This window comes from Rana temporaria, chromosome 1, assembly GCF_905171775.1.
Source record: "Rana temporaria chromosome 1, aRanTem1.1, whole genome shotgun sequence".
Taxonomy (NCBI): Eukaryota; Metazoa; Chordata; class Amphibia; order Anura; family Ranidae; genus Rana; species Rana temporaria.
Genome location: NC_053489.1, coordinates 500,036,182 through 500,061,346, shown reverse-complemented (window position 1 = coordinate 500,061,346; position 25,165 = coordinate 500,036,182). Strand labels below are relative to the sequence as shown.

At 45.8% G+C, this 25,165-nt stretch overlaps 1 protein-coding gene across 4 annotated transcripts in view; it reads right to left on the bottom strand.

Annotated features, from left to right (window-relative positions):
• The window catches only part of JADE1 (jade family PHD finger 1), a 118,997-nt gene extending 101,324 nt beyond the window's left edge, over positions 1-17,673 (bottom strand). Inside the window, exon 1 of one of the 4 annotated variants that reach the window (XM_040330805.1) lies at positions 17,579-17,673. The gene's annotated coding sequence lies outside the window, so the exon portion shown is untranslated. The other 3 variants (XM_040330813.1, XM_040330797.1, XM_040330822.1) reach the window with 3 other exon arrangements.
• Between the last annotated feature and the right edge of the window lie 7,492 nt (positions 17,674-25,165).

Below are 25,165 nucleotides of genomic sequence, written 5' to 3'. Positions count from 1 at the left end.
ACTTTACCATCCGTCTGGCGGATCGGGTGAACACAGACAGACGGCCTGTGTTCATCCGATCTCCCCATAGGGGAGAGCGAAGAAAAGACAGTGTGCGGGGACCGTCCTGTCATCTGCCGGCTCAGCTGGGATCATTGGAGCGATCCCCGCTGAGTAAGCGGAGGTTCACGGGGTGGATCAGTAATGATCCGCCCCATGTGAAAGGGGCCTAAAGGCTTTAAAGCATTTGTAAACACCCCCCACCCCCTCAAAATGCATTATATTGCCCCTTACCAAATCTGATGTGCAGGCTACCTTCTTCAGGCCGATATTCCACTTGTTGATGGAACCAGCAGGTCTGTTATTTTTTAACAGACCAAACTGTCCCAACAAAATGGTCAGTTAGAGGGTTGGGAAAAACCATTTAACACAATTGTCAGCTTTTCATCATTTTTGTCAAATCTTGATCCCAAAAAAAAAAAAAAATGCTTTAAAACCGTTGGCTAGAGATTCGATTTCAATCTGTTAGGCAAGTCCCATCTAAATGCACAAGTGCATCTCACACTACCCTCTCCTCAGACCGATATTGCAGTTGCCCCTTCAGCCAGTACTGGCAAATATGTACACCGTTCATCCAGAGTGGAGGCACCGCAAGACTAGGCTTACACCTATTTTGCAGAAACGCACTAAGGTCCATTTAAAGTGGAAATAAACCCTCCTATCGTTTTCAGCCAGGGAAGCTGCCATATTGGCCTCTGTTTAATCTACTGCCATGATGCTGCTCATGTGATCAGTATGGCACTAGCCATTGGATGGTTTGACAATTTGAGAGCACAACCAATGTGTCACTTAGCTTTTGCCAGGAATGTAACCTTTTTTTTTTTAACTGTTAAATCGATGGGTTTACTTCTACTTTAACATTAGTTCCTATGGATCCGCTTCACATTTATGCAGTTTTCACCAGTGCGTTTTTTGGAAATGCGCAGGCACTTTTGTTTTTCCATAAACACACCACAATGCAATGTGTTTTTGGCTCCACTGACTCACACAAAAACGCATGCATGTGCTTTTATGGTATGTTTTCTGAACGACAACAGACACCTCCTAGCAACATTACCACATCCCAAAAACACAAAAAAAAATACAAAGAAAGAAAAACATTTTGCTGAAAAACGGGCCTCAAAAAGGCATCAATGGCACATGCGTAGATGTAAACCTTGCCTAAGACAGAAGTGTGCTGCTGGCAGCATAAACCAAATACAAAATAAATAAAAACGAATGCAGCCACAGCTGAGGTCCAGGAAGCTGCCACTGTGACAATTAGAATGAATGGGATTTGTGTTGTCAGGTGCAGGCGAAGGGAAACATACAGTAAAACACTCACGTGTAAATTGGGGCCAATTGCCTTGTGGTCACACTAATCAAATATCTTCCAATACATTCCGAGTCACTGCCCAACACAAGTATGTGGACTAAGAATTCTGACATGACTCTGCAACTGGCATCTGACATATCAGTAAGTTTTTTTTTGTCAACCACTTAAACCCCATTGCAGTTTTAAAACTGCATTGGGAACGCATGCTTTTTAATCACACTCCCGTCTGCTAAACCTTCCTGGAGTGTGTACACATTTGTAAAGCTGACTGCTTTCATGAGGAAGAAGTGATACGAGCGGCTGTAAAGCCGCCTGATCACTTCCACAACTGACACAATATGCCAATCCCCCCCACATATACCAGGCTCCACCCGTGGCCCTGTGCAGTCATGATGGGTCTCACCAGGAAGGGCACCAGGAGCTCTACTAACATCCATTCATAGACCTCTCTTCTCCTGAGAATGGATCAGAAAGAACATGTATGACATCACTTTCTGGTCTGGGGCTGTCAATCACAGGTTTTAAACATCCCCATATAAATTCAAAAATTGATCCGTTGGGGCCCCAATGTACAATTGCTGACCGTATAACTTACATAAACGGCAGCAATAATTATCCTGCACTTCCGAGTCTGGGGCACACATACACAGCAGAAGCCGATCTTTGGGTATCACAGACTTGATGTCCGCCGACACCCACTGATCATTCAGCGCAGAGGCAGAATGGCAATGTGTCTATGTAAACAAGGCAGATCACTGTTCTGTCAGTAGGGAAGGGATGCACCCTATGTTCCTGCAAAGCAGAAGCATGCATGCCTTCCCCCCAGTAAAAGCACCTCCCACACAGCACACAAACACTGGTTAGGCAGACAGTTACCCCTTTCATCACCCCTGATGTTAACCCCTTCCCAACCAGTGTCAGTACAGTGAGAGTGCATATTTTTTTGCACTGATCACCAACAGGTCCCCAAAAAGTGTCAAAAGTGAGGCTGGGTTCACACTATTGGGAATTGGATGCAGATTTATGACCATCCAATTCGCATAGCAGGAGATTGTGACTGTCTCTCCATGGAGCCGGTTCACACATCCCAGATCAGAATTCAGCCAGAAACCCTGTGTGCTTCTTCGGGCTCTAGTGCGAACCCAGCATCAGTTGGTGTCCGATTTGTCTGCCGCAGTATCGCAGTTCCACTATAAGGCTCCATTCACACCTAGGCGTTTTCACGCCCGACGCTATTGCAGCCTGCAATATGCTGGAGGGGTGATTAAACATTGTCGGCTATGGAGATGGTTCACATCTCCACGCCGAAACGCCTGAAGCTCAAAACAAGTCCCGGACCCTTTTTTTCAGGCGGCTTTCGGCATAGCCGACAATGTTAAATCACCCCTCCGGCGTATTGTAGGCTAAAAAACTACGCGTCATGGCAAATCGCGGGACAAAACGATGCAATTTGTTGCGGTACAATACGCCGTGTTCAGGTGTGAATGCAGCCTTAATCACTGATTGCCCCCACAAGTATAAAAAAAAAAAGAAAAAAAAAAAAAAAAGAATTCCATAGTTTGTAGACGCTATAACTTTAGTGCAAACTTACAAATATATGCTTATAGGGATTTTTTTTATCGAATATATGTAGCAGAATATATATTGGCCTAAATTGATGAAGAAATTCAATTTTTTTTATTGGATAGGTTTTATAGCAGAAAGTAAAAAGTTCTCAAAATTCCAAAAGTATTTTTTTTATTTATAGCGCAAAAAATAAAAACCGCAGGCGATTAAATACCACCAGTAGAAAAAAGACTGGCTGTGGAAATTCAGATCAATTTGCCCAACTCAGAAGTTAGGTAAGGTTCAGCTTCACTGCGGTGGAATCATTAGGTCCCTCAAGAGTTAGAGAAGGCTCTTTGATTTCCTAATAGATTTAGTTTAAGAGCCCATTTACTCTTATGCACTGCAGTAACGCACAGAAAAACAGCAATGAGGGTACCATGTTGCATCACAGTGCCATCCATTTTAAAAGGCACCTCAATTCACTAATATAATAGCGATCTCCCTAAAAGACAGCTTCAGGGGAGAGAGGGGGCCTAAAAAAAAAAAATAAAAAAAAAAAATCTGCGAGAAGAGTTCAGAGTTGTCACTGCTGAACTGTTTCTGTAAATGCAAGTCACATGACTGTCATGCTAAGACAATTGCTTCCACATTTTTTATGCAGTCAAGAGATAAGATTTTCTTCCCTTCCTGGAAGGAAAGAAAAAACTTAAATCTCCTATCAACACTGATTGTGTTTATGGTGGAATCAATAGATTTTCTTTCCCATCGTGTTCTGCCGGTGGGGAGCCTTTTCAGGCTATAGCCAACAGAAATGCATGTAAAAAATCCACCAGGCTGGATTGTCAAAAATAGCTATTGTTTGTAATGCGATTACAATGCTGATGGTAGAAAAGGTGCATGCTGTGACAATAGCACTTCTTTAACTCCAAGGCTTGGCTCACTTCTGCATTTGGCTGCGGGGTATCGCAGCGAAAACGTACTGCTCTGTGGAATTGCGTGGGAATGTCATTCATTCTGAAAGGCACCCCCACGCATTTAAAAAAAAAATTGCAATGTGTGTGCAGGCACTGCAGGGAAATAGCATAGTCCAAAAGACCAAGAGATTTCCCCACGGCCCAAATTATTGAAAAGGTGCAGGCATTTTTGTGGAAACGCAGGCATGGTAGCCAATTCATTTGAATGGGTTGCCGTGTTTGTGAAAAGGCAACTCACAAAAAACACATAGGTGTGAACCTAGGGTAAACGTATGAGCTGTAAAGGAATTTAAAGGGTTGCCCATCAGCATGCATACATTTTAAGGCTTGACATGTTTGGTATCCATTTGCTGGAAGCAATCCCATCTTTTATATTTTACCCAAAAATTGGTTATTATAGTACATGTGCACTAAAGTTAGTTTTAGTGTATTTTTTACGTGAAATATAAAAAATTGCAACTACCTCCGTTTTCAGAAAACATACAATTGTTTTGAGGTTTTATTAAATTTTCTAACAAATAAAGCACATTTTACTGTGTAAAAAATGAAAAAAAATTGCTCTGGACAAAGTAATTAAAAGGGGTTGTTAAGGAACATTTTTCACCTTAATGCATCCTATGTCACAGGCCCCCCCAGCCTCCCCCCCCACCCCAGCCTCCCCCCCCACCCTGTTTTACTTACCTGAGCCCGTTCACCTGCTGTGTGCATCCCGTGGCTTCCTCTTCTCCACCGAGTCTGGCCGTTGACTGGATAGATTGATAGCAGCACAGCCATTGGCTCCCGCTGCTATCAATCACATCCAATGACACGGCCGCCGGGGGACGAGTCCGAGTCATTTACTTGGCATCTATGGACGCTAGAGTTATCGAGATCTTTTTCCCCTTGCAATTCTTGACACAGGGTTTTGCGATCTTTGACATGAAAATCATTTTTTCTCTGCACTTTGGTATGTAAAGAATTTGTCTGCTCTCAGCCAAAGGTCAGTCTGGGCAGCCTGCCAAGTTTTAAAAACATTTTTATCAGTGGAAAGTTAAGTCTAAACATTGTATCACTTCAAAGGAATAAACTTCTGTATGTAAATTAGGGAACGTTTAACCATCAAACCTTTTTCTGACAGCTCTTTTCAAGTTAAAATCATTATTTTTGTTTGCTAGAAAATTACTTAGAACCCCCAAACATAATATATTTTTTTAGTAGAGACCCTAGAGAATAAAATGGCGGTTGTTGCAATATTTTATGTTGCACTGTATTCGCGCAGCAGTCTTTTTAAATGCAATTTTTTGGGAAAAAATTACTTTAATGAATAAAAAAAAAAAAAAAAACTAGCCAGTAAAGTTAGCCCCTTTTTTTTTTTTTTTTATAAATGTAAAAGATTTTACGCTGTGAGAATCGTGATCTTCATTCTAAGCAAAAAATTGTGATTCTCATTTTGGCCATAATCGTGCAGCTCTAATGGACACCAAGTGTATGACATGGGAGTGTACCCGCAAGCTAACCCCCTTGGGAAACAGTTTCCCAGAGAAAAACGAAGTTACTTACTGGTAACGTTCTTTCCCGTAGTCTTTCAGGACAGCCACCTGAGAGACCTTGGCTCCTCCCCTCTGTTGGAAACACCGCGCCAGCCCATAAATTTCCTCCTCCCCTGCTGGTCCTCAGTTCTTTTAGAGCACCTCCAGTTGCTGGGGAGACACAAGAAAACATGATACACATCGTTAACCATATCACAATTCCTGTAAGGAAATCTTATACATACCTTTGGGTGGGTTACCCGGCTGTCCTGAAAGACTACGGGAAAGAACGTTACCAGTAAGTAACTTCGTTTTTCCCCTAATCGTCTTTCAGGACAGCCACCTGAGAGGATAACCGAGCACTTACCCTAGGGCGGGACCACAGCTTGTAAGACCTTACGTCCAAAGGTCTGATCCTTAGCTGACCAAAGATCCACCCTATAGTGTCTTACGAAGGTGGCAAAACTGGACCATGTCGCCGCTTTACAGATCTGCTCCGGCGTTGCTCCAGCTCTCTCTGCCTGTGAGGCTGCCATAGACCTTGTGGAGTGCGCTTTGATACCCTCTGGGATCGGTATGCCTCCTAAACTGTAAGCTTTTTCAATGGCTTCTTTTAACCATCTAGCTATAGTGCGCCTGGTAGCTCTATGTCCTTGTCTAGCTCCAGAATGCAAAATAAATAAAGAGTCCGTTTTCCTTAAAGTTTTAGTCACTTCTAAATAATGCAAGACGCATCTCCTGACGTCTAAGCTATGGAATTTCACTTCCTGTTCTCTGGAAGGGTTCGGACAAAATGAAGGTAATATAATTTCTTGTTCTCTATGGAACCTTGAGATTACTTTAGGCAGGAATCCCGGATCCAATCTAAAAATTATACGATCTGCGAAGATCTGAAAAAAGGGGGGTCTGATCGATAGGGCCTCTAACTCACAGACCCGTCTTGCAGTGGTGATTGCCACCAAAAAGACTGCTTTTAGTGTCAGCGTCTTTAGATTGCAATCTTCCAAAGGCTCAAAAGGTTTGGCTGTCAAAGCTTGTAGTACCAAGGACAGGTCCCATTTCGGGAAGACCGAGGTTTGAATAGGTCTCTGTCGGCTCAAGGATCTGAAGAATCTGACTATCCATGGGTCAGATGCTAGCCTTTCCTCTAGGAACACTGACAGTGCGGATACTTGACCTTTTAGCGTACTAAGGCTTAGTCCTTTTTCTACTCCCTTTTGTAAAAACTCTAGGACGGCCACTGAACTCTGTGTATTAAAGGAGTTTTCTGTGCACCATTTGCCAAAGCACTTCCATACCTTTTCATAAATTTTGCGTGTCTCTAACTTTCTACTTTTCAGTAGAGTCGCAATTAAGTGGTTTGAGAAACCCTTTGCTTTCAGCAGTTGCTCCTCAGAAACCACGCGGCCAAGTTCCACTTTTCTACTTGGGGGCAGTATACTGGGCCTTGGGAGAGTAGATCCTCCTGGACTGGCAACAACCAGGGGGGTTCTATAGCTAGCTCTTTCAGTAAAGAGAACCATGGTCTCCTGGGCCAGTGAGGTGCTATGAGAATCAGGTTGGTGTTCTCTGCACGTAGTTTCCGTAACACTTGTGGAATTAATACGGGTGGAGGAAAGGCATAACATGTCCTGAAAGTCCACCTTTGTGCTAAAGCATCCACTCCTATTGCTCCGTCCTCTGTTTAGTGAGAAGAAGGTCTTGACCTTTTTGTTCTTGGATGCGAATAAATCCACTTGAGGTGTTCCCCATTTTAGTGTGATCTGCCTGAACACTTCCTGATTTAGTTCCCAGTCGCTTTCCTTCAGCCGAGTTCTGCTGAGGAAATCCGCTACTGTGTTTAAATCCCCTTTTAGGTGGATTGCTGATAGCGAGAGAATATTCCTTTCTCCCCATGTCAGGATTTCTTTTGCTAATGCCCACAGGGTTCCGCTCTTTGTTCCACCCTGCTTGTTTACATAGGCAATAACTGAAGCATTGTCGGATCTTATTTGAACATGATGTCCCTTCAGTTGTCCCTGGAAGAATTGAAGTGCAAGCCCCACTGCCTTCAACTCTTTCCAATTGGAGGATCTCCTCCTCTCTTCCCCTTTCCAAATTCCTTGGGTTACTTGGGAGCCTAGATGTGCTCCCCATCCTATCCCACTTGCGTCCGTGGTAAGGATTTGGGAAATGGGAAGTGTCCACAGCCGACCTATGGTCAAATTTTCCACCGTCCTCCACCACCAAAGGGTTCTTTTTACCTGTGTCGGTATTCGAACCTGGGTGTCTAAGGACTCCTGCCTGTGGTCCCAAACCTCTAGAAGGAACATTTGCAGTGGTCGGAAATGTAAGGCTGCCCATTGAACAGCTGGGATTGCCGATGTTAGCAGCCCCAGTGTTGACATGATCTGTCTGATGGTACATGGTGAATTCACCTGAATTGCCTTTGTTTCTTTTTGGATCTTTTCTATCTTCTCTTTGGGTAGAAAAATCCTTTGCTGTACAGAGTCTATCACGTACCCCAAGTATGTTATCTGTTGTGTGGGCTTTAGATTTGATTTTTCCACATTTATTAACCACCCCAGATCCTTCAAAAAGATCTGTGTGGTCTCGAGGTTCGTTTGCAACCTCTCTGGGGTTTCTGCGAACAGCAGCAGATCGTCCAGATATGCAATGATGGAAATGCCTTGGACTCGCAAGGGTGCCAGGGCTTCCGCCAGAATCTTGGTGAAGATTCTGGGTGAGGAAGAGAGGCCGAAGGGTAAAGCCTGGAATTGTAAATGTAAGGTTCTGTTTCCCGTCTCTATCGCCAATCTCAGGAACTGTTGGTGGTCCTTGTGTATTGGAACGTGTAAGTAGGCGTCCTTTAGATCTAAGGAGACCAGGAAACAGTTTGGAGGTAGTAGGGCTTTCACTGAGTAAATTGAGTCCATTCTGAACCTCTTGTAGGTTATGGATAGGTTGAGGGGTTTTAGGTTTAAGATTGGTCTGACCTTCCCCGTGGGTTTTAGTACTCCAAAAATGTGGGAGTAGAACCCAAGTCCCCTTTCTTTTTTTGGGGACCTCCACTACTACCTCTTGTTTCTTGAGATCCTCCAGGGCTCTCATTAACCCTTCGGCCTTTCTTCTGTCCTTCGGAAGTTTTGTTAAATAAAACTTTTTTGGGGGTGTTCTGGAGAATTCTAGATGATAACCTTCCTTTATGATCCTCAATATGAATCGATTGGAAGTCACCTTTTCCCACTGAGGGAGGAAGTCCCCCAGTCTTCCTCCCACTGTGAGCAATCTGTCATTTCTTATCATAGGCTTGTTCAGGAGCACGAAAAATAGCTCCTGCTTTGCCTTTCCCTCTCTGGGCCCAGGGTCTTTTCTGATTGTCTACCTTGGGTGTGAAGCGGGGACCCTTAGGTACCCAATTAAATTTGTTCTGTCTCTTTTTGGTCTGCTGTGGCTGACTCCAGGGTGCTTTGCGTTTCAGCGGAAACGCTTTTTTCTTGTCCGCTGTACGGTCCAGCACTTTTTCTAATCCCGGCCCAAAGAGCAGGTCCCCTGCGAATGGGATGCCGCATAATTTGGTTTTAGACGCGCAGTCCCCCTGCCACGTCTTTAACCATAAGGCCCTCCTGGTTGAGTTAGCTAATGCAGACGATCTAGCTGCCATCCGTACCAGTTCAGCTGAAGCGTCTGCAATATAAGCTATGCCTCTCAACAATGTGGGAAATGAGGCTAGGATTTGGTCTTTCGCCGTCTCCTCCTCAATGTGCTCCTGAATCTGGTTCAGCCAAAATTCCATGTTCCTGGCTACCACGGTGACTGCCATTGCTGGTTTTAAACTACCCAGCGTGGAGTCCCAGGACTTTTTTAGTAATGAATCCATTTTCTTATCCATTGGTTCGGATAGAATGCCCATGTCCTCAAAAGCTAGGTCTGTGTGCCTTGAAACTTGAGAAAAGGCAGCATCCAGCTTTGGCGTTTTATTCCAAACTGAGGATGGGTCATCCGAAAATGGAAATCGTCTTTTCAAAGCTTTGGAAAAGAATGGTTTCCTTTCTGGTTCCTGCCATTCTTTTTTAATTGCTTCGATCAAGACATCATGGACTGGGAAATTTTTACTTTCCTGGTCGCCTAAACCCTCATACATTTGGTCATGCAATGATAATGTTTTTTTCTCTGTTTGAATACCCAGAGTGGCATAAATAGCTTCCAATAAGTGGTCTACATCCTCCAAGGAGAGCTTGTAGCGGGAGGGCTTCCTGGAATCACCTTCCCGAGCCTCCTCCTCCTCTGATTCCTGTGAACCGGACACTGCGCTGTCAGGTTCCTCACTAGGAACTCTTGAAGGGCCTGCACTAGTGGAAGGTCTTACTCCCGGGACTAATGTTGCCTGTACAGGAGGAGCTGACTGAAGCTGCGGGATCTGGAAGTTTTCAAAAAATGTTTTGAATGACCCAAAGGTATTAGAAAGTTCTTTCACTGATGATGCCAAATCACTTTGTTCCGCAGTGTGCTCCTGTACTAACTTATCAATACAGTCGCTACAAATAGCCTTTTTCCATGACTCCCTAAGTGTGACTTTACAGGATGGACATCTTTTCTTTGTACTGTGGGTATTCTTGTCTTTGTCAGTTTTCTGAAAGACACAAGTGAAAATATATACCCCATGATTAGTACCGTAGCCTTCCCCCTGCTCACGGCAGGTGCGCAGTGTCTTCATATGGGCTTACCACGCTAGGGGCCCTATGAATCACCCTCTGACACTGAGGGGTTAACCCACCTCCCCCTCCCCATTACCCTGGGGGGTGTAGAGGGATGGTAGGCTATTTTTTAGGAGAGGGGAAATCCACCCTAGGTTCCCCTTACCTTGCTGTGGCTGGTCTCTGCTGGAGCAACATCTTTCCCCTCTGCTTCCGACATGTCTGTGTCACCAGCGCCGCGTGTGCTGTCTCTACAGCGTCTATGCAGCTCCCTCCAGCCATTGCCTGGCTCCGTTTTTGAGTTTCGCGCCCGGAACCGGAAGCCGCGAACCCGGAAGTACCCGTCCCCGTGCCTGAATGACGTCACCCGCCATCGGCTCCGAGCGGTCCTAGTACACAGTGTGGCTTGCGCGTCTGGAATCCCCATTCCTCCGGCAGCCACACACGCTGGTCTAGGACGCTGACTGTACCTCCTCACACCGCACTCGGTGCATACAAAAACCGGAGCCCCCCCGACTTACACCTGCGCTCAGGGATGTGAGGGTGGCTGTCTTTCAGGTTAGTACCTGTTTCTTTTGTCCAGAGAGCCCCTGCTCCCTTTCAGGACCGTCTTGCCTGAGCCTCCCTTGGCTCTCCTGGCTTGTTCCTATGGTGTCTCCCCTCTGGAGGAAACACAAATAACTGAGGACCAGCAGGGGAGGAGGAAATTTATGGGCTGGCGCGGTGTTTCCAACAGAGGGGAGGAGCCAAGGTCTCTCAGGTGGCTGTCCTGAAAGACGATTAGGGGAAAGTTGGCTTTAGCGGGAGGAGCCGAGAGAGTCGCCGTGGGACCCCAGAAGAGGACGATCGGGGCCACTCTGTGCAAAACTAACTGCACAGTGGAGGCAAGTAGAACATGTTTGTTATTTAAAAAACAAACCTATACAATCACTTTAAAGAACATCAATTGCATCTCTGCCTCCATCTCCTGCAGCTCATTCACAAAGTTAATTTTAGAGACATGCGTTTTGTCAATGGCTTGAACAGGGGTCTCCAAACTATGGCCCTCCAGTTCAAGAAACTACAACTCCCATCATTCCTAATCATGTCTGTGAAGGTCAGTTTTACAATGCCTCATGGGATGTGTAGTTCCACAACAGCTGGAGGGCCATAGTTTGGAGATCCCTGGCCTAGGAGGCGGCAAAATGAGACAAACACTTCGGCCTAGTTCACACCTAGGTGTTTTTTGTGCTTCCTACAGGACACCACATCTATGCTTTTTCAGCTACTGCGATTTAAGACGCAAAACATACGGCTGTACAGAGAGCTGGAAAACTTGCCCTTTACGACACTCTGTAGTGGGAAACGCTAAAAGCCCAACTCTGGGTGCCAAAATCTCCAGTATTGCAGCAGTTAGGGGGCTTTCACACGAATGTGGTGCAATTTTCCCACACTGCAGGTGCAGTGCAAGGCCTGGTTCACACATGTATTGTTTTTTTGCCATGATTTGCATTTTTTTTTTATCTGCCCAACAAATCAGGCCAAAAAAAAAAAACACACACAAAAGCCTAAGAAATGTAAAATGCAGGAAAAACGCATGTGCAGAAAGGCAAAACGCACTGCAGAAACAGATCAAAACCAAACAGCACAGGTGTGAACCAGGCCTTGCACTGCACCTGCAGTGCGGGGAAAATGGCACTACATCTGTGTGAAAGCCCCCTAACTACTGCAATACTGGAGATTTGGGCTTTAACAAGCGTTTCCCACAACAGAGAGTGTCGTAAAAGGCACGTTTTCCAGCTCTCTGTACAGCCACATGAAATAATCTGTGTGCTTCTTTCACACTGAACTCAACTAAATGAAGGCCTGGGAAGTATTACCAGTTGACAGTCCTTGAGCAGCAGAATTTGGAAACACTGTTATGATACAAAACCACCTTCGTTTTTTTAAGGTCATTAACCGATTATTTGATTAATCAAAATAATAATCAGCCAACTAATAAATTATGAAAATAATAGTTAGTTGCAGCCCTAGATAAATCAATCTGACCGTAAATCAGACTTAAAAATGTATAATTCAGGTAGTCAATTATGCTCTGTGCTGTGAAAATCCATGGTGGGGCATCGTACAAAAACCTCAAACATAAGCTTTGCTGTACAAGTGTTATTTCTTCACCACAAAGTAAAAGCTGATTGTGTATTGGCAAGCTGTACTGTTACTATGTTTACATAGAATCAGCTGACTCGGAGATCCCTCCTGGAAAACACAAATCAATGGGAGGTTTCTCAACAGCTGATCACACCCGATGCTAACCAAAAGGGAGGCAAGATCCAGCAGCCCTACACAACAACAACATCTGAAGTGTACTGCAGGCAAGGCTTGAGACTAGGGGCTGAAAGTGTTACGCATTTCCTCCCCACCCACTCATCTAGACAGTTCTAGAAAGCACATCCCTCCTGACTCTGCATAATGCCACCAATACTGTCACACACTGAGTAACCAGGCAATTCAGAAGAGTTACACAAGTGGAGGGCTTACACCGCACTTTAGAATGGAAGAAATGGCATGCCTGCTGCATACCATGTTCATCTATATATTAGCCTGTTTACAGCAATGAATCAATGCCCTCATTTGTAACCACTACAGTCTGCATGCAGAACTACGTAGGAATCACCTCACTTCGCCTCAAGGCTTAAAAATAAATAGGAAGTGATGTCTAGGCCACATCTGTCTGCATGCGATGACTGCCAGTGAGATTGCAACATATCCCACTTCTGGCAAAGAAAAGAACCGTTACAATCACAACACACATATATGCCATAAAGCACACGTGTGTGAACTTTCCGTAGCCACGTGTTGCACTAACTGGTCCCCCCCCCCCCCCCCCCGGTTGCAAATGAGGCAGCAGCGAAGTAAACACCAGGAGGTTTTCCCTATGACCGTTCAACACGCAATGCAAATGTTCAACATGACATGGGCTGCTGATTGGCTTATTTGCTTTCTAAGCAGAGAATGCAAGCCGCTGCACAAAGCCTGAGCCAAGCGTGGATCATTAACCCTTCTGTGGCCTACAAATCTGCATTAGGGTGGAAGGAGCAGGCACAGCCCTGGCACCAGCAGTGACAAGACTTGCAGCCCATGCACCTGCCCCACCCCTTCTCTCACGTGGCAACCACAAACTCCCCAGCGTTTGAATCCTGGGGCAATGCTTCAATTGAGAACGTTTAGAAAAGCCCAACATTCCATCTGCTACAGCAACGAGGACTGCACGTGTATAGCCCACACCCGCCAAAAGAATAAACAAACAGCCGTCATTCAGGCTCCCGAGGGGCCCCCCCTTCTGTGAGGCTTGGTAGGGACCAGAATTAGAGATTACAGCCAAGGCACAGATCTGCCACCCACCCCATAACCCCTTCTCATCCATACTTAGGATTACAAGGGACCAGTGACTAGAACCCCTTGCCTGCCAAGAAGAAGAGCAGTGTCTCTTCCAATTATTAAGAGATCCATAAACAGATCCCCTGCTGAATCAGGGAAGAGCAGAACGGATGTCACTTTTGTCACTTCAATTTTTTCCTCACAGAGCTGAACAGACATGTTAGTTTACATCCTTTTACCTCTCATCTGTCATGTTTAGGGCAGAATAAAAAAAAGGAGGCAAAACCAACAAGGAGCTTACTGACAGGCAGATCTGATCAGAAGGCTCCTCAGAAATGGCTTGCACATCATGGAACTTTTACACTGCATCCACACCTAAGTAACGCGTTTTTCTTGAATGGACTGCATGTCATGTGCAAGCTCAAGCACCATTTTTTGGGCCCTGAGCCAAGTGCGCTTGGTGACATGCATTTTGTGAATGGCAAAAGTGTGCAACAAAACACGCAACTGCGACCCACGTCTAGGGTGGATTAAGAATGGCAATGCAAGCACAGCACATGGTTTTTTTCTAATTTTCCAATGTCACACAGGTGCGGATGCAGCCTTAATCATGTATAATTAAACAATCCACATAGTTGATATATATATATATTTATATATTTTCTTAGGCACTTTTTTCTTTTAAGTTCATTACCAGGGGACCGACAAGCCCTTATGCAATAATACTGGCATGACAGGTCTCCTTTTCTTAGTCTCGCCAGCACTTAAAGTGGGGGTTCACCCGTACATAACACTTTTTCCCCTTAGACGGATGCTCGTTTTGTCTAGGGGAATCGGCTAGTTGTTTTAAAATATGAGCTGTACTTACCGTTTACAAGATGCATCTTCTCCGCCGCTTCCGGGTATGGGCTGCGGGACTGGGCGTTCCTATTTTGATTGACAGTCTTCCGAGAGGCTTCCGACGGTCGCATCCATCGCGTCACGATTTTCCGAAAGAAGCCGAACGTCGGTGCGCAGTATAGAGCCGCACCGACGTTCGGCTTCTAGTGACGCGATGGATGCGACCGTCGGAAGCCTCTCGGAAGACTGTCAATCAAGAAGGAACGCCCGCTCCCGAAGACCCTACCCGGAAGCGACGGAGAAGATGCATCTCGAAAACTGTAAGTACGGCTCATATTTTAAAACAACTAGCCGATTCCCCTAGACAAAACGAGCATTAATCTAAGGGGAAATATTGTTTTATGGGTGAACTCCCGCTTTAAGACAAAAGATCAGTTCTCCTGGCTACAGGATCTGAGAGCCATGAACCAGGAAGTGCTCAGAGCAGAGGGGGGATCAGAGAACAGATCTTTTGAATCTGCACACAGTGCTGCCTCATAGAAGTGATCGGGTGGCTTTACAGCCCTCATGATCACCTCTGTTAACTGGTTGTTAAGTTTATTAAAAGTCAGCAGCTACAGAAAGTATAGCTGCTGACTTTTAACCGCCATTCACCTGTTGCAGCTGCAAGCTAGCTTAAACCCCAAGGGCTTGTCCACATGGATACTACTACATGGTGAACTGGCCACATGTTTGTGTCCCCAGCCATCAGGGGCTGCATGCAAACAGTCCATTTAAGCCTATGAGGGCACAGCTGCTTGTTCTAATGTGACAGGCAAAATACAGACAGTGTGTGTTAAGGGCCACTCACTGACACCTGTGATTAGTCTGTAGCACTGCATCCTCATAGGCTTGAATGGGCTGCTTGAAGGCAGCACCTGCCAGCTAGGGGTGCTCAAACAAACAGCCCATTTACCAAGTAAAGGTATTGGCACCCATGTGAACAAGGCCTTAGGGTTTCAGCTAGCCGGCAGCTACAATAGTAGATGTGAGCTTGGTTTAAATTTGCACAGCGTGCTCCTGGCCTTAACAGAGAAGCGATCTAAAGGGCTGTAAAGCCACCCGATCACTTCAATAGAGCAACGATGTGCATAGAGATGTATGCAGAATATCTGTTCACTGATCCTCTGATCTAAGCACTTCCTGGTTCGTGGCCATCAGATCCTTACGCCAATAGAGCAGATCTTTATCTTTAGTGCCGCAAAGACTAATAAAGGAGACCTGTCATGCCAGTATTATCACATAGTGGCTTGACAGCCCCCTTGTGATAGTATTGAACTAAAAGTAGAACTATAGGCAAAACATTTGTCTTCATTTTTTTAATAGAGCAAGGGAGGGTTATAACCAATATGAAATCCCCCCCCCCCCCTCCCACCATCTGTGTCCCATTGCCGAAATTTTCCTTCACTTCCTGTCCCATAGCCAAACAGGAAGCGAGAGGAAATCCCTGCAATTAAAAGGGAATTCCTTGAGGACCCCCAGGTCACCAGAATTAGTGTTTCCATTGGAAGAGTTCCCGTACATTTCTTTGGGGACAACCCAAAATTCGGGATTTTCTTTCACCTTCAATGATAATGGTAAACAGGACAAATAAAAAGGGGGGGGGGGGTCTGCTTAACAGAGCACAGACAGCAATAAAAACCGACAAGTGTTCTAATCAATCTCCACTCTACCCAAAACTAAAAAAATAAGAGAAAAAAAAAGTGCCTAAAAATAATAATACATACAGTTAAACAGGGCACCCCCCCCCCCCCACATGAATGGAGATTGTAAAAATGTCCAGTGTACAATACTACTGCTCCTGAATGATTTAACTTGACAGATAGTAACCCACGCTTAAAACAGACGTTTAGCCACGTTTACATGTCGCATTTAGCTGCGTTCGCATCTAGGCACACTTGCTTTGGTGTATTGGGAAAAAAAAAGTTGTTAAAAAAACTGGCCAATCTGCTATGGGTTAAATCAATAGGCCAACAGGTCACATAGAGCAATGTTTCTCAACTACAGTCCTCAAGTTCCCCTCAACAGGTCATGTTTTCAGGATTTCCCCTCAGATGAACCTGATCAAATCACCTGTGCAAATAATGGAAGGCCTGAAAACATGACTTGCTGGGGGGGGGGGGGGGGGGGGGGACTTGAGAAACTCTGACAGAGCCCACAACTCCACTTGTCAGCATACTTTACACAATATGTTCCAGCACTTCAAGGGTGTGCCATGTCAGCACACCATACACCTCTAACTCCTCCCCCTTCATGAACCCCACAGGCACCATGCCGCCCCCCCCTTTATGAACCCTATATTGCCTCACACATGCCATGGATTATTGTATACATGCGCCCCCCATTACCTTACATGTTATGTCTCCAGTCACTAACTTCCTATTATACATGCCATGCACCTCAAATGATCCCCCACAGACACCATGTCCCCCCACCTCACTAAGCCCATATTATGTCACACCCCCCAGCTGATGGAGGCCATGTCACACGCTATCCTCCAACACTATCAGCACATGTCCCCCCATATGACCCCTTATTATGTCACATACTATGAGAGGAGTTGAACGGTGGCAGCGCGTCATAGCACCCTCCATTATGTCACACATATGGCCCGGTACACCCCTTCCCTCCCCCGGCCTTCCTACCTACTAATGCCGATACTCGGTGCTGGGACAGGGCGGGCGGTGTGCGTTTCACTATCAAGCAGCAAACCTTTTGGCGCCATATTAATGACGTACTAGATTATTTTTCCACTAAGCAGCGACCTTGGCACAGCTCCCCCCCTCTCCTCTCCTCCCCGGGTCTAAAGCCGTGACGAGGCTTCACCGAAGCATGCAACAAGCCTAAGAACCCCCCTCCCATCCCATCCCCCCTCTCCTCCGTACACGGTACCTGCCCGGTGTTCTGCTCTCGGCCACCTTGTGCGGAGTTGTCTGTGCTCGTCCCCCTCAGCGATCTCTGATGATTGATTGGTTCCCCAGGTCCGGCCCAGCCGCTCTGGGAGCAGATCGCGTCTCCTCACACATGCACTCTCTCTCTCTCCCCCTCTCACTCACTGACTGACGTTATTTACTTGTTATGTCGGTGAATCCAAGTGGTTTGTGGGTCACTGCTTCCACAGGGGGGAGCACTCTGATCTCTTGCCAAAATCCGCCACTACCACCGAGGGAGGGGGAGGGGGGGGCACCGGGCGGGAGGGCGCATCATATCAAGTCATCATCAGCGCCTATTACGTACAAACAAGTCTCATTACACAAAGTACAGAAGGGACACTCCGCTCACCTGACATCACTACTCCACACAAACTTTGTGCTCTCCTCTATTTCTACCATCTGTGCCTCATTTACCCATCTACTTCCGGTCTTCTACACTCTACAGGAAGGAAGACAATACTCATTCATGAAGCATATGTCATTCCTTACCTTAGAAAACAACTACATGTTCGTGTGCATATATAAAGTACATTAGAAATACTTCTTCCAGGGGTCTGCTGCCCCCTACTGTCTGGGTTTGTAATTACCACAGAGTGAGCAGGTTGTGGACAGGTACTTCCTGTCCCTGCTAACTGGGTAAAAAACCCCGGAAGAAGGAAAAAAGCCCAAGGGAGACACTATTAAAATATTGAATTTTAGAAATAAAGAGAAACAAATGGGATTTTGAAGGTACACATCACAGGAATGGACTACACTCGCAATGTTTAAAGAGGAGTTCCACCTAAAAATGGACCTCCGCTTAACCCACTACTCACCCCCTTACATGCCACATTTGGCATGTAATTTTTTTGGGGGGGGGAGTGGGGGCTTCAGGAGAAGGGGACTTCCTGTCCCACTTCCTCCTTCCGCCGAGGGGCTGAAAAGGTGATTAGCTTAATCGCCTTTCACAGCCCCTCCCTGTAGGCGAGCGCCTGTCCAATCGGACGGCGCCGCTCGCGCATGTGCACTGCCGCTCGCGCATGCGCAGTGGGTGCCCGGCCGTGAAGCCGAAAGCTGTCACTGCCGGGTGCCCACACTAAGAATGAAGACGCCGGCCGGCGAGGGGGGGCGAGGAGCGGAGCCCCGGCCGGCGCGTCGCTGGAGCCGTGGAGCAGGTAAGTGTCTGTTTATTAAAAGCCAGCAGCTACACTTTTTGGAGCTGCTGACTTTTAATAAACTTTAAAAAAAGGTGGAAAACCCCTTTAACCCTTTCATGACTAAGCCTATTTCTGACATTTGGTGTTTACAAGTTAAAATCCGTGGCCCAGATTCACGAAGCAGATACGACGGTGTATCTCAGATACACCATCGTATCTCAGCTTTTTTCAGGTCCTATCTATGCGCCTGATTCATAGAACCAGTTACGCATAGATAGGGCTGAGATCCGACAGTGTCACACTGTGTTACACTGTCGGATCTTTTTTTTGAATTAAAAATGGCGCCGGGGGCGTTCCCGCTGATTTACACTGAATAATATGTAAATCAGCGAGATACGCGAAATTCACGACCGTACGCGGACCCGACGCGGTGTTCTTACGTCGTTTCCGTAGCGCGGTACCCGTCGTATACTTACCCCTGCTAAAAGCAGGGGTAAGTATTGTTAAGTATGGCCGTCGTTCCCGCGTCGATTTTGAAATTTCTTACGTCGTTTGCGTACGCCGATTCACGAACACGCGCGTCGCAAGTCTAGATCACGTCGCAACCACTGACGTCCTATTGACGTCAGTGGGAGCAATGCACGCCGGGAAATTCCCCGGACGACGCATGCGTATTTAAATCGGCGCCGGAGCGCGCCTGATTTAAATATGACACTCCCCTAGCCGCGGAATTTGAATTCCGCTGGGGGATTTAGGATCCGCCGTCGCAAGTTTGGAGGTAAGTGGTTTGTGAATTAGCCACTTGCCTCCTAAACTTGCGGGAGCGGATCTTAATTCACGTAGAACGAGCGGATCTATAGATCCGCTGATCTACGTGAATCTGCCCCCGTATTTTTTGTTAGAAAATTACTTAGAACCCAAAACATATATATTTTTTTTTAGCAGAGAATCTAGAGAATAAAATGGCGACTGTTGCAATATTTTATGTCACACGGTATTTGTGCAGTGGTGTTTTAAACGCAATTTTTTGTGAAAAATGTAATTTCATGAATTTAAAAAAAAATGAAGAAATAAAGTTAGCCCAATTTTTTTGTATAATGTGAAAGATGATGTTACGCTGAGTAAATAGATACCAAACATGTTATGCTTTATAATTGCACGCACTCCTGGAATGTCGACAAACTACGGTACCTAAAAATCTCCAAAGGGGCGACGCTCTAAACTTTTTTACAGTTACCAGGTTAGGCCCCATGCACACGAGACGCTGCTAAACTCGAGTTCAGAGGCATTTGGGCATTTTTTTCAACTGCCCCTGAACACATTTAATGTTATCCTATGTGTCCATGCACACAATCACGTTTTTTGGCGTTTTAAAGCAGTTGGGTTTATGTCCGTTTTTTCAGACGCAAAATTTTGGGTTCAGAAGCCAATCGCGGCAAAACGCTGCACAATTCGTGGCAAAAACAGGCGTTTTAAACGCCGGTTTTTGCCTTTGAAAACGTAAGTTTAGAGGTGTTTGTAATTGCTTCTCGTGTGCATGGGGCCTTAGAGTTACAGAGGAGGCCTAGTGCTAGAATTATTGCTCCCGCTCTGACGATCGCGGCGATACCTCACGTGTGATTTGAACACCGTTTACATATGCGGGCGCAACTTACATATGTGTTTTCTTTGTTGCGTGAGCTCGCGGGGATGGGGGCGCTTTAAAAAAAAAAATCTTATTTATTTATTTTTATAATATTAACCACTTGCTTACTGGGCACATGTACCCCCTTCCTGCCCAGGCGAAATTTCAGCTTTCGCCACTGTCACGCTTTGAATGACAATTGCGCGGTCTTGCGACGTGGCTCCCAAACAAAATTGACGTCCTTTTTATTTTTTGCGCTATAAACAAAAATAGAGCGACAATTTTGAAAAAAAATACAATATTTTTTACTTTTTGCTATAATAAATATCCAATTAAAAAAAAAAAAAAAACATTTTTTTTTTCAGTTTAGTCCGATACGCATTCTTCTACATATTTTTGGTAAAAATAAAAATCGCAATAAGCGTATAGTAATTGGTTTGCACAAACCTTATAACGCCTACAAAATAGGAGCTAGAATTATTACTTTTTTTATTATTTTATTTTTTTCCTAGTAATGGCAGCGATCTGCGATTTTTGTCACGACTGCGATATTACGGCGGACACATCGGACACTTTTGAAACATTTTTGGGACCATTCACACTTATACAGCGAACAGTGCTATAAATATGTACTGATTACTGTATAAATGTGACTGGCAGGGAATGGGTTAACACTAGGGGGCGAGGAAGGGGTTAAATGTGTACCCTGGGAGTGATTCTTACTGTGGGGGGAGGATACTGACTGGGGGAGGTGACCGATGGTTGTCCCTATGTACAAGGGACACACCACTGTCTCCTCTTCCTAAAAGGATGTGGATCTCTGTGTTTACACACAGAGCTTCTCCTCCCTGCTCTGTGACTGCCGATCGCGGGTGCTTGGAGGACATCACGGCCGCCAGGCACGCGCATCGGCACCTGTGTGACGCGGCGGGCGTGGCGCCGCGCGCGCCCCCAGTGGCGCGCGGTCGGAGGCCGTAAAAAAACACGGCATTCAGGCAGATTAGAGCCTCCTTGCGGCCGCCGGGTGGCTAGTGGTTAAAGACCCCCGATCCCTCCTTTGCACTTTAGTATCGACGAAAACGGCGATTCTGAATACTGTGTATCTTTTTAAATCCGGCACCTTTGGCAGCCGAGTAACACGAAAGTGACGTCATGACGTCGCTTCTGTGTTTACATTGAGGAGACTGGATCAAAGCCATTTACGGCTTCTTTCCTGTCTGGGGCTAGGCACTGGAGGCGGTGGATCGTAGATCTGGTCTCCCGGTGGGCCGGGAGGCCTAGTCAGAGTGGTGGGAGGGGGGATGTGCGACGCTCTGACGTCACCACGCTGTAGCAGAGGAGGACGGGCTTCTGTATCTTGCCAGCCAACAAATTGTAATCTATTGATGTAAGTGTTCTACTTTTTTACTTTATTAAACCTTATTGTGGTAATACACTATGGTCTGTGTTCCTTCCTCCCTTTGGTTTACTGCATTGGCTGCACGGACCTTGTGATCGAGCGCAACCTAACCTTAGCGATCTTCATTCCTGATGTCATCTTGGTTCCTGGTGTAATCCTACCATCTCCACGTGCAAACCAAAGGCTGCAGCTGGGCTATAGCCGACCGCGTGTTTTGGCTTGCCTCTGGTAAGCGGAAAACTTCATTATGGTGGTGGGTACCTTCCGTCTTTTATATCACCGGTTGAGGTGTATTCAACTGTCATTCCATTGATCAAAGTATCTACATCTTTCTACAATATTAGGGACTGACTCACAGAAACCAATCACTTGCCCCCCCAAACCAAATTCCTCAGTGCCTAATTCCCTGTCGTCCTTTAGTAAGGTCAGCCGGGAACATCTTCTAAAATCTATGGCAAAAATTAAGGCCTCCTACTTCTATGGTGACATTTGTCCAGCCTGGCTCTTGAAGAAGAATGCAGAGCTGGTTGTGAACGACCTCATGATACTTGTCAATCTTTCTCTAACCCATGGCGTGTTTCCGGCTCGCTGGAAACATGCCATTATCACACCAATTTTAAAAAAAACCAACTTGGACCCTGGCTGTCTTTCTAATTACAGACCCATTTCTGCTATAGGTTTCCTGGCTAAACTGGTGGAATACGAAATTTTTCTCCAACTTCAATCGTACTCGGAGACAACAGGTCTGTTCCACGACTCGCAGTGCGGTTTCCGCCCGGGCCGTGGGATTGAGCTCACGATTCTTTCCACCAGAGAGAAGCTGCTCGGAGTCAGGGATGCGGGGGGAGCGGCTGCCTTGGTGCTCCTTGACCTCTCCGCAGCCTTTGACACCGTGGACCACGCTATGTTGATTGCCAGGCTTCGGGACGAGTTTCACATTACCGGCTCCGCTTCACATTGGCTTTCAGACTTTCTCACCCACAGGACCTTTCAGGTTAAAACCGGTCCTTTCCTATCTGCCATCAGCACCCTGAGTTGTGGGGTGCCTCAGGGCTCTGCCCTGTCACCATGGCTGTTTAATGTGTATCTTCGGCCACTTGCGAGTCTGCTGGAAACCCATGCAGTGTTTAATCGGTTGTACGCAGACGATGTCCAGTTGGTCGTTGACAGCCTATCCGACCCTGCTCCTGGCCTGCAGCTTGCTTCCTGTCTATTAGACATCAAACAATGGATGGATCGCAACTCCCTTAGTCTAAATGCTAAAAAGACAGAAATTCTCATCTCTGGACGTATTGATCCAGCTGTCTTTTTGGGAAACTGGCCTACGAGCCTTGGGCCGTGTCCGGTTCCAGTGAATCAAGTCCGCGTCCTGGGGACAATTTTTGACTGTAATCTGAATTGGATACCCCAAGTCAATCAATGTATCCACAATGCACTGTATTACATCAGGTGTTTGAGAAAGGTCAAAAATTTGTTTTCTCAGTACCACCGGAAAGTCTTGGTTCAATCTCTCGTCAACTCCCGGATTGACTTCAACAATATTGTGTATTTGGGTATGCCTCTAAAGCGGCTGAGGAAAATCCAGCTCGTCCAGAACCAGGCCGCTAGACTAATCTCCGGCTTAAATAGGCGGGAGCATATTACCCCTACCCTGCGATCACTGCACTGGCTCACTGTGGTAGATCGCATTGAGTTTAAGGCTCTCTGTCTCGCCTATCGCGCTTATCATGGGACGGGCCCACAATACCTGAATTCCTTGATAACGCGATACACCCCTGCACGAGGACTTAGATCACTTACAGCTGGTCTCGTCACTTGTCCATCTGCTCGCCTGCTTACCTTCGGGGGTAGACGCTTTTCTGTGAGAGCAACGGCCCTATGGAATAGTCTCCCTGTTTCTATCCGGTCTCTCCCCTCCATTATGGCCTTTCGTAAAAGGATAAAAACTTGGTTTTTTGAGGGAAAAGCAGGCTGAGTCACGTTAGTTTTCCCTGTTGTTCCTTGGTAGTTTGCTTTTTTGTGCTCTCCTTTTTCTTTTCCTTCTATTTTCTTTCCCTGACTTGATTTATCTATTTACAGGTATGTCTTCTGCGCTTAGACGCTTCCCTGACGGGTCAGTATTTGGCGCATTACAAATACAATAAATCAATCAATCAAATCAATATTCATTGGACATTATTCATTTGGTTATCAGTGTTTATTTTCTGTGGTGATATTAATAACATCTTTTTTGTGGTTTGATTTGCCAAATGCGAATTATTGGCACATTACTTTGTGGCATATGAACCTCTGTTTGTATATATACACAATTGGACTTTTTTGTTTTTTATGAATTTTCATTTTTGTGCACTGTTTTTGGCATTTCAACCCCTGGATGTCAATCTTTCAATGCAATATGGTATTGATGAAATTGTTTTAATTTTCTTTTTCACCTTATTCCTATATAGACAGGTATCTGCACCCCCCTCCCCCTGAAAGGTGTCAGATGTGACACCGGAGGGGGGGAGGGTTTCCGATCAGCGGGAGTTCCACTTTAGGATGGAGCTCCGCTTTAAGTGACTTCTAAAAGTAATTGGTTCCACACGATTTTAAATAGGGGTATCAGAGTAAAGGGGGCTGAATACAAATGCACACCACACTAACATGACAAATGTGGAAAATTTTAAGGGGTATGAATACTTTTTCAAGGCACTCTATATTGCAACACTGGCAACTGCCAGAAAAATTATTCACCTGGTAAAATTCTATACCAGGTGAATATTCTTGATAAAGATTTTTTATGCAATAATACTCATACGCACATTTATGCGCCTATTGTCATGTCTATGCAAGGTCTTTATAGAATATTTTACTCAGGATCTTTCTGTCAGTAAGATTCTGAGTATAAACATCAGTAAATGATTATGTCTGTAGCACTTACCCCCTAGGGGGTCTTCTGAATTGTGTGCCAGGTTCTTTTCCATGTAGGTGCTCTAGCAGCCAGACACACAGCCCTAATCACTCCTCTGGCTCAGTGTTTAGTCTAGGGGTAATATTTTTCTTAAATTAATTGGAATAATTAAACTTTAACCCCTTAACGCCCGCCGCACGACTATTTACGTCCACAGAATGGACGTACAGGCAGAAGGACGTATATATACGTCCTTGCCTTCTAGCGGGTGGGGGGTCCAATCGGGACCCCCTCCGCTGCGTGCGGCGCGCGGATTCCCTCGGGGAGCGATCCGGGACGACGGAGCGGCTATTCGTTTATAGCCGCTCCGTCGCGATCGCTCCCCGGAGCTGAAGAACGGGGAGAGCCGTATGTAAACACGTCTTTCCCGTGCTTCACTGTGGCGGCGTATCGATCGAGTGATCCTTTTTATAAGGGAGACTCGATCGATGACGTCAGTCCTACAGCCACACCCCCCTACAGTTGTAAACACACACTAGGTGAACCCTAACTCCTACAGCGCCCCCTGTGGTTAACTCCCAAACTGCAACTGTCATTTTCACAATAAACAATGCAATTTAAATGCATTTTTTGCTGTGAAAATGACAATGGTCCCAAAAATGTGTCAAAATTGTCCGAAGTGTCCGCCATAATGTCGCAGTCACGAAAAAAATCGCTGATCGCCGCCAATAGTAGTAAAAAAAAAAATTAATAAAAATGCAATAAAACTATCCCCTATTTTGTAAACGCTATAAATTTTGCGCAAACCAATCGATAAACGCTTATTGCGTTTTTTTTTTACCAAAAATAGGTAGAAGAATACGTATCGGCCTAAACTGAGGAAAAAA